At 36.4% G+C, this 8,234-nt stretch overlaps 1 protein-coding gene across 1 annotated transcript in view; it reads left to right on the top strand.

Annotated features, from left to right (window-relative positions):
- Positions 1-5,422, top strand: part of PRR16 (proline rich 16) — a 239,222-nt gene extending 233,800 nt beyond the window's left edge. The window contains exon 3 of the mRNA XM_018571068.1: positions 4,638-5,422. The gene's annotated coding sequence lies outside the window, so the exon portion shown is untranslated. The remainder of the gene's footprint in view (positions 1-4,637) is intronic.
- Positions 5,423-8,234: the final 2,812 nt, after the last annotated feature.

Below are 8,234 nucleotides of genomic sequence, written 5' to 3'. Positions count from 1 at the left end.
ATATAATACATATATAATAATAATAATATATATAATACATTAGCCTATGCTAGATTGCTAATAACAGAAGAATATTAACTTCAAGCAACAGTTTTAACAGCTGTAACTTAAAGTGACATTAAAGTAAAAAAAAAATCCCCTCCCCCCAATGTTAGCACTTACCTTAAATTATGTATCTTAATCCGATCTTCCTCTTCTTTCCTGATGTTTTCATCTGTCCCTCCAGTGGTGCGGTGGCTCTCCGATCCAGCGCTGACTCCTCTGTCTTTCCTGGCACTTCCGATCCCGCGGTATCTGCATGCGCGTGCACGCGTCCATAGACTTACCTTGCGTCTCTGCTCGTCTCCCGGCCGAAAATCCGAACTGCGCATGCGCTCGCCCCAAGATGCTTTGTGGCCGCCAAGCAGTTTCGGATTCTCGGGTGGGAGCGCGCGGCGAAAACAGGGTAAGTTTAAACCGCTGTTAAAGCAGGTTTTTTTTCAACTTTTTGCATATATCTACTGCTTGCCAGCAGTAGATATATGCAAAAAAAACTGGAGGGTTTAGAAACCCTTTAATATACAGCAATGCTGCTTTCTTTGTGTCTGCTAGTCACTGCTTATTTTTAACGTAACCTTTCTCTAACAGCAGTATTTAGCAAAGTATCACCATGGCACAAAGATGCTGTACAACTGGGAAAAAGTGATGGGCAGCAAGAAAGGGGGTTGGGCTATGAAGTACAAGTAGTTTAATCAAAGAGACAAATAATTAAAGCAAGACTGGAGATTCACTATATTATACATAAAACATTTCTGCTCGATACCTCGAAGGTATCGAGCAGAAATGCCAAGCCGAATGCCGCTCGGTGGCTATTCACTCACTGCCGTTCGGACCCTATGAGAATAGGGGCAAACAGCAGCGAGTGAGCTGCCAGGGCTTCAGCTCAGCCGATGTCCCTCGAAAAATCACTTGGTTCAGCTCACTTCACTTTAGCTGGGTTATTAACTTGGCTGCCTTCGGCAGTTTTGTGAATAACCCCCTAAGTATCAATGCACCTGTAAATAAAAAAAAGAATCCCTTAGTGCCCTCTAGTATTTAAAATGTATAAAAGATACGTTTTTAAAGATTTTTTTAAAAAAGGAAAAAACTTTTTTAAAAGTCAAAAAAAGGTTTAGTAAAAAAATGAAAAAAAGAAAATATAGAGCTGAGGAGGCTATTAAAGATAGGAGACAAACAAATCACATTCTAAAATTGTTCCAAACTAAAATTGTATTTCACTCCTTTGTATTTGTGATCTATAACTCCCAAACTAAACTGAAATCCCAGACATATAATGTACCCTATACATTAGGACAAATAAATTTATTATAAATTACTTTCTGTTAACTACACTAATTATGTACATATTTTTATTGCCAAAACTGTGAAAATGGGGCTTTTTTCCCTTTTTTATATAAAAAAAAAAAAAGAATTTATATATGCATTTGTCACATCAAATTAAAGCCCATTCGATGTCCTTCAAATAATGGTATACAAGATGTGTAGGTGCAATGAAAGAGGAAGATGGAAATTATGGTTAAACAAACACATTGCAAAATTGCTCCAGCCCCCAGAGATGAGAAAAAATCTCTGGAGCCCTGTCACTAAGGGGTTAAAAAAACTGTTAACAGTAAAGTGGACACTTTTAATACGGTCCAGTTTTAAGCATACAAGTCACCTTTCATGAATCATTTGGAAACAGCTAGATCACCCTGTCTTGGCTCCCTAACTGTTCCTACACAACCACCAGGAGTTTTGGATGTTCTCTGCCAGTTTTGTGTGCTTCCAATCTTCTTATTGCACTCTCCATCATATGAAAATGCAACAGAAAGATAGACACACTGTAATGCCAGGTATTGAGGCCTGTACATTCAAATCTCACTACCAAAGTATCATTATAATTAACCATTCTATACCTAACTCTGCAGAATTTTCCATAACAGACCCCTTAAATCAGGGGTGGCAAACACAATGCCCGGGGGCCGAATCCGGCACGCCGGACCTTGTAATGTGGCCCGCACAGCAGCCAGGGCCGGTCCGCTATGCCGACTCTGTGCAGAGCAGTGTCTACTGTGTGGTAGCGAGCAGAGCTGGCACTACCACACAGTAGACACTAGAGGGCGCTGGTGGGGGAGGCCAGAGAAACACCTCCTCCCCCAGCCCTCTCTACTCTGTGCTCTTTCCGGAGCTTGCTGGTGCTGTTCCTGCAGCCTGCACTGTCCCGGTACCGGCCGAGATATTAACATATGAATGGGCCGCGGTAATTTGCATATCAATAAGCCGCTGCCCATTCATATGTAAATATCACTGCTCATTCATATGCAAATCGCCACCCCTCCACCGCTGCAAAGGAAGATAATCACTCTCCCTGGACGCATGTAATCATATCACGTATCATTACATGCGGTGTGCATGTGTTTACATGGAGCTGCTGTCACCTGATCATTAACTTGACTAGGTGACAGCTGTCACTTGAAAACGCCAGATTAGGGATTTCTGCTGCAGTCTGAGCAGTCTCCAATAAAGTTTCTTGTGGATGTTTTCAAGGCTAGTTATTACTTAAATTATTATTAAAACCAGTAGCAACTGAATGCAGAGGCAACTATTTATGATAATAAAGAGTAGATGCATAGTCCTATACAACCGGCCCTTTGAGGGTAACCATACTGCTGATGCGGCCCCCGGTGAATTTGAGTTTGCCACCCCTGCCTTAAATTGTGTATGCTTCAAACACCCAAACAGGTTAGGAAAGTTCCTATTTTTTATTTTCTTTTTCACTTGATTGGATGTTTTCAACAAACAAAAACAGCAAGTTGTAAGTCATCCTTTTTTATTTTGTGCCATATGATGTTTGTTATTCTACTATAGTTAGCATAGAAGAAACAGAATTTCCTGCATCTGTACATGAAAAAAATCCCCATTGAATTTTTCAAGATACATAAAAACATAGCAGCTGAAAGTACATTGATTTTAGAATAATTACAAAGCAAAATGATCCTCTTTGGAAAATGTTTCTAATGATATTAGTTGATCCATTGCTGCTTTATGCAGGTCCTGGAGGTTCTGTTCTGCTCTTGTGAATGACTTGTACACATATGGCTGTGTCAAATGACCCGCTAGTTGAATACAAATAGATTGCTTACTGTATTATAGGGGAAGGGATTAAAGTGTAAACTGGAGTCAGTGTGAACCAAAGGATAAAATGTTTTTCTTTTTTATCCCTGGAGATCTAATTACTCATCAAGCATATTGTTAGTTTTACAATAATGGTATGCACTGTGACAAAAGGATTGCAAATGTACATTATTATTTTGACTTTTATAGCTTTGACAGCGGCACATGACAGGTAATAAAAGCTATACTGTTTCTACTATTATCTCGCCTACTCCACTCTCTACAAAAATGATGCCTAGACATCGAGAATTGCTAGGGTAATAATAGAGTTATGGCACTCCTGAGCTTCTTAATTGTTGTGGGACCTAAAGCATAGCCAAAAAAAAGTGGGCTAGGTTGTTTTGTTGTCACCTGTCTTCTTTTCTCTCTCTCTCTTCTTGTTTTCTCTTTGCTGTCTTCCCTGTCCTGGATCTTTTTACCCTTGCTGCACTGCTATAAAATTAAGCCATTACTGTTTTGGTCATACTGACAGCAGTGCGAGAATACAGAATCATTGTACTCAAAAGATCTCCCAAAAGTACCTTGCTACTCCATTGTTTCCACTATATCTTATATTGCATGTCCATTATAAAGGTATACAGAGATGAGATGATAACTGGGAAAGTCTTTTAGTGTATCTAAGGCATTCTCTTCCGATGAGTGCTTATACGTATGAGGGCATGACTTGAATGAAAAATCAAATGCATCATTATTGTTTAAAACATAAATTAATCAAGTATACTTTGTATGTAAAGTATGTAAATAGGCAACCATTTGTGCATAGAGTTTATAAGCTTATTGCTGATCAGTGGGCATTCATCTATTTAGTGAAAAACAAATATGCATTGTGTATTACAGGTAAAAATAGATACATTGTAAATGCCTAATTCTCCAGTTCATTAAAAGGAGTTGTAAAAGAAACATCTATTGAAGCTGAGAGGATGTACAGGATTCAAATAAAGTTGTATATAAAATGTTCTGCTAAGACTGAAGCATGTTTGTCTATAGGGTCATACTTAGGTGATGTAACTCTTACTGGGCATTTAGTAGAATCCTCTGGGCTCAGGCCAGGCTTGCGAGGTCGTAGCAACCCTAGCCTCAAACTGCGTATGTTACACTTACATCAGTGGGCCTGCAGTACTTTAGGCAAGAGACACATGTCCCAACCTAACACTTATTTTATCTCTATATTTTAGTAGCAGTTGATTTCTAGTACTTGTACTTTGGAAAGGATGGTAGTTCAGAAAATCACGATTATACTGCATATTTTTTGTAGACAAGTCAGTGCTCAACTTGTCCAGCAGCCTTGTTGCCATTGCCTGTAGAATGTTACTTGTGTAAATAAACCTCAAGCAACATGGTAATATAGACCACTTACAGAAACCTCATAAAATGCTGGATACTATGTCATCAGAAATATTTCTGTGTGGGCAGCTTGTATAATCATATATTTTTCTTAATTGTAGATCCCTGAGGCGGGCAAGACCATCTACAATCAGCAGCTACTTTGGAGGTTTCTTAGATTTACATGCCTCAATGCTACTCCAAATATGGTGAACCATTGGATCAAAGAGAGATTAAAGAGATATGTTTCATGGACTACTGAAGCACAGCACAACGAGTGGAGATTTTCTCAAAAATGTGTTTGTTTTAATGAACATGGCCTTGAATAATTCACAGCCTACAGTATTATTTCCCATCTGGAAAGCAATGTAAAGCTAAGTAAATCGATTTAGGAGCTGCAAAATTTCCCAAGCAAATTATGTCAGTACAGAAAGACAGCTAAATGTAACACTCTTGAAAATATCTAGCATCACTGAGACCCAATGTTTACTGAAAGCCACAGACAATATTATTGATAGGTTACATAAGGGCCTGGATGCTTTTCATTACAGTAGAGGAAATGTCTCTTCTGTACTATTTAAAGCCATAGATGACAAAGAAGATGACATTGAGAAAGTGCTCTACCTTTCTCTGAGTAAATTAACAGCTGTATTTCAACAGTTGTGGATTGAAGTCAATGCATGTCATATACATTATATGCACTGTCACTTCCATTCAGGGTAATGAAATGTGCCATCATTTGCACAGATGGACAGAAGAACTTAAGAAAAGATCACAGTGCATTCTTCAGGGGCTTGCAAGACAAAATTATTATGTTTTTCTTACATGGACGCCTCACCTGCCCAACCCCAAAGATTAATTTTGTTTTCATATAAATACATATGGTACATATGTAAAAAAAAGAATAAATAAATATTAAAAGATTTGTTATACAAGACACAACATGCCAGATTAGCCAAATCAATAGTAGAGGATAATTTACTATAATCATTTGTGTGCTGCCTCAAAACCAACTAGGCTAAATATGTTTTTTCTTTCTTTCAACAAAACAGATTTTTTGAGGCAGCATGAAAATGATTTGAGTCCATTTTATGTTGAGTTCCACTATATTTGGTAATCTTGTATGTAATGTAACCCCTCATATATATCTATGTGTGTGTATATCTATATATCTATATATCTAGATCTATACACACACAGTCATGGCCAAAAATATCTGTCAGATAATGCACCACTTTGCTCAGAAAATTGTTGCAATTACAAATGTTAAGGCATTCTCATGTTTATTTCGTTTGTATTTGTATGACACAAAAAAGTGGAGAAAAAAAAGCCAAATCTGACGCATTCCACGTAAAACTCCAAAAATGGACTGGACATAATTATTGGCACCCTTAATTCATATTTGGTAGCACAGCCCTTGGAAAAAATAACTGAAATCAATTGCTTCCTGTGACAATCAATGAGTTTCTTACACCTCTCTACAGGAATTTTGGACAACTCGTCTTTCGCTAACTGCTCCAGGTCTCTCAGATTGGAAGGGTTCATTTTCCCAACTGCTGTTTTGAGATCTCTCCACAGGCGCTCTATATGATTCAGATCTGGACTCATTGCTGGCCAGTCCAGTACTCTCCAGCACTTTGTCTGAAACCATTTCTGGGTGCTTTTTGATGTTTGCTTTGGGTCTTTGTCCTACTGTAAGGCCCATGACTTCTGATGGAGACCCAACTTTCTGACACTGGACCCTACATTGCACCCCAGAATTCTTTGGTAGTCTTCAGATTTCATAATGCCATGTACATAGTCAAGACATCCAGTGTCTCATTTCTTTTTCTGAAAACAGTACAATGTCAACCGCACATTCTCCCAAAAGGATTTTGGCTTCCTCAGGTAAGTTTTGGCAAACTCCAATATGGCTTTTTTATGTTTGTGTCAGCAGTGGGGTCCTCCTGGGTCTCCTACCATAGCGTCCCTTTAATTCAGATGGCGACGTATAGTGTGAGCTGACATAGTTGTACCCTGTGCCTGAAGGTCAGCTTGAATTTGTCTGGAAGTTGATGGAGGGTCTTTATCCACCATTCGAACAATCCTTCGTTGCAATCTTTGATCAATTGTTCTCTTTCATCCACGTCCAGGGAGATTAGCTACAGTGCCATGGGCTGTAAACTTCTTGACAAGGTTGCGCACAGTAGACACAGGACCATTAAGATCTCTGGAGATGGACCTGTAACCTTGAGATTGTGTATGCTTTTCCACAAAAACTTGGAATGCAATTATTTCTTGCAATGTGGAGAAGGTGCCAATAATTTTGTCCAGTCCATTTTGGGAGTTTTGCATGGAATGTGTCAGATTTGGCTTTTGTTCTCCACTTTTTTGAGTCATACCAATACAAACAAAAGAAATAAACATGAGAATGCCTAAACATTTGTAATTGCAACAATTTTCTGCACAAAGTGGTGCATTATCTGACAGAAATGCAGGGGTGCCAATATTTTTGGCCATAACTGTGTATGTGTACATACTGTGTATATATGTGTATCTATATCTATATCCATATCTATATCTATATATAGATATATATATGTACATATATATATCTATATCTATCTATATATAGATATATTTTATATATATATCTATATCTATATATAGATATACCCAAGCTCATTTCTAAATTGTCATTGTTGCATTAATGTTATTTGTCCAGTTATATAAAGAATACTTTAAAACATGCATTTGTTTGTTACACATGTATATAATCTATATAGCCTATTATTTTTTATCTTATGTTATAAATATTGGAACCACTTTTATTTTTTCGGAATTGTAAAAAAAGTTTTTAAAAAAATAATGTATTTTGGGCCACTGCAACCATCAGGCTAAAAGCTTTAATATTAATACCGTGTACCATAATGTAAAAAAATTATACTGGAACATTATATAGTATATTTCTACATGCATAGCTGTACAAATAAAAATAAAAATATTTTTCACTGTATAGATTCAGCAAAATTTATTTTGTTATTAAGAACATAGTAAATACTAGAATGCTGAAAATACAATTATGGGTGTCTAATGACTAATGAAAAAAAATGTTATTGAGGAAAAAAGTTATTCACAAACAAAAATCTGTGTAGAGGTTTCCAAGTTACTTTTTTCATAAAATGTGTTTTATTTTGAAACAAATATAGTCTTGCACAAGTAATATTTATTTTAGGTCAGGTTATGTTTTAAATTCAAAACATAAATAAAAATATTAACTGAGCCATTTTTCCATTTCAATTCAGTGTTAAAACTTCATATTTATTCTTCTAAATACAAACTCAGTAGTGTGAGAAATTCTTTATGCATTGCACAGGAGGTATAATGGTCTGTCAAATGAAATATCCTATATTGCAAGTTTACAGATTTTCTTACTGATTCATATGACACTTCAGAATTGAAAGGTAGCTCACTATAATCTGTTTTTATTATATGTATGCCATCATTACAATATAACTAAATGGATTTCCTTATCAAGCCGAACAATTAATGGAAAACAATGATGTATGGTATATTACTTAGCCTAAAATAATGCTGAAAAAATATTGTATATATAGAATGTGTATATTGAAATATCATTGCATACATGTGTAATTTTAAAATTATTTTGGAATAAAACTGAATTTTACATTTTTAATAAAATGTGTTATTTTCAAATGAAATTAAATGTTCATTTTTCT

This window comes from Nanorana parkeri, unplaced genomic scaffold, assembly GCF_000935625.1.
Source record: "Nanorana parkeri isolate BGI_ZX_2015 unplaced genomic scaffold, ASM93562v1 scaffold40, whole genome shotgun sequence".
Classification (NCBI taxonomy): Eukaryota; Metazoa; Chordata; class Amphibia; order Anura; family Dicroglossidae; genus Nanorana; species Nanorana parkeri.
This window is presented reverse-complemented; position numbering and strand designations above follow the sequence as displayed.